General features: G+C 56.5%; 1 pseudogene across 1 annotated transcript; it reads right to left on the bottom strand.

The window, feature by feature from the left end:
• Positions 1-893: 893 nt before the first annotated feature.
• On the bottom strand, positions 894-1,585 carry LOC311627599 (protein FAM136A-like; annotated as a pseudogene). The gene is made up of 2 exons: positions 1,574-1,585; positions 894-1,376 (listed from the first exon to the last, which is right to left on the bottom strand). The product of its transcript is annotated as a protein FAM136A-like (transcript).

Genomic DNA, 1,585 nt, shown 5'->3' with positions numbered 1-1,585 from the left:
TTCCGCCCTCAGGGCCTGGAATGTCTGAGCCTGGAAGCCGCCAGGAAGCAGTGGGAGGCGGAGGGAAGCCTTGTGCCCGCCCTGCCCTGGCCACGTGCTCCCACTGCAGGACGGGACCATGAGAGGCCCCGTTGTGAGCCCCAGGCCTTCGTGGGCCCTAATCTGACACCCACCCCACGAAGGACGGAGCCCCGGGCAGCCTTCGGGGCGGGAACCCACGGGAAGGCCTCAGCAGGCGGGTGCCTAGACCCCGGGGACCCCGGGGCTCATTGGCATGGGGTGCATGTGGGTGGGAGAAGGGAACTTCCCTTAGAGCAGCTGCCCCAGCCTGGCCGCCCGCTGTCCCTGGAGCAGGAGGCTCAGCCCGCAGCTCCCCAGGCACCAGGGCCCAGGCTTTCCCCCCTCACCACAGTCTTGAAACAGCAAGCAGACAAGCTATTTGTCCTTTCAAGTAAGAAGTCGGTAGAAAGACAAGCTCCCTGTTAAAACAGGAGGTTCCAGAGCTGGACTGGGAGCACCGTGTGCTCAACGGGCCCGGCAGAAGCGGTGTTTGGTGATGGGGGGCTGCCCCCCTTTCCCCTCCCTGGACCTTCCTGTTGCCAAAAGATTGTCTCCTTAGGGTGCTGCTGTTGGAGGGGTGAAGTAAGCAATACTGGATTCAGGTGTCACTCCTGAAAACCAGTTTTTCCAAAATCCAATCAATATTTCATAACTCTTTTTAAAAAAAATATATTTAATGATTTTTTTTAAAGAAAGGAAGCGAGAGCGATAGAGAGTCAGAAACATTGGTCAGCTGCTTCCTACACACCTCCCACAGAGGATGTGTCCGCAACCAAGGTACACGCCCTTGATAGGAATTGAACCTGGGACCCTTGAGTCCTTAGACTGATGCTCTATCCACTAAGCCAAAACGGTTCTGGCGCATTCTTCATTTTAAATAGATTCCTGCCCTCAGCCTCCATGGCCAATGGCAAAGACTTGTATTTCTGAATGGATGCGAGAGACTCCTTCATCTTCTTGGCCATGATCAGAATGAGGTTCATATGGTCATCCACACACTTGGTCACACAACTCGCCAGCTGCCGCTTCACCTGACTCTCTTTCCTCCCGCACCCATGGAGCCTGTGGCTTTGTCGTTGCAATGCTTGGTGCACCAGACCGGGCTGGTAACCGGGCCTGGGCTTGGGCCAGCGGTGGCAGCGCTCACTGCATGGGGGCTCCTGCTGCGTGGACGCCAGGCTGTCCTCACAACAGCCGGCGCTGCACCGGAACACGAGGCCCTGCATCTTCCGGACAGTCTCTCTCCAGACTCTTCCCCATGGTGTCCACCACCTCCCGACCCCAAGCTGCTGCACCTCTGACAGGGCTACCCTGTGCTGCCCCGCGCCCACATGGACCCCTGCCCGGACCCTTATTTCTGCTTTTTATCTTAATCTAGTATTTGTTGTTTCACCCGTTATGAACTCATTAACTTTGCCTCCTCCTCTGTGTTAATGATGGCTTAGGACGGAGACTCTCTGCCTGGGCACCAAGGATGTCTTGATCCAGATCAATGTTAGCTGTGGGGCTGTGCCTTGTGGTACAT

The sequence above is a fragment of the Pipistrellus hanaki genome (assembly GCF_964339955.1).
Source record: "Pipistrellus hanaki genome assembly, chromosome: 9".
Lineage (NCBI taxonomy): Eukaryota > Metazoa > Chordata > Mammalia > Chiroptera > Vespertilionidae > Pipistrellus > Pipistrellus hanaki.
Note: the sequence above shows the minus strand (reverse complement) of the source record. Positions and strands in the feature narration are given on the sequence as shown.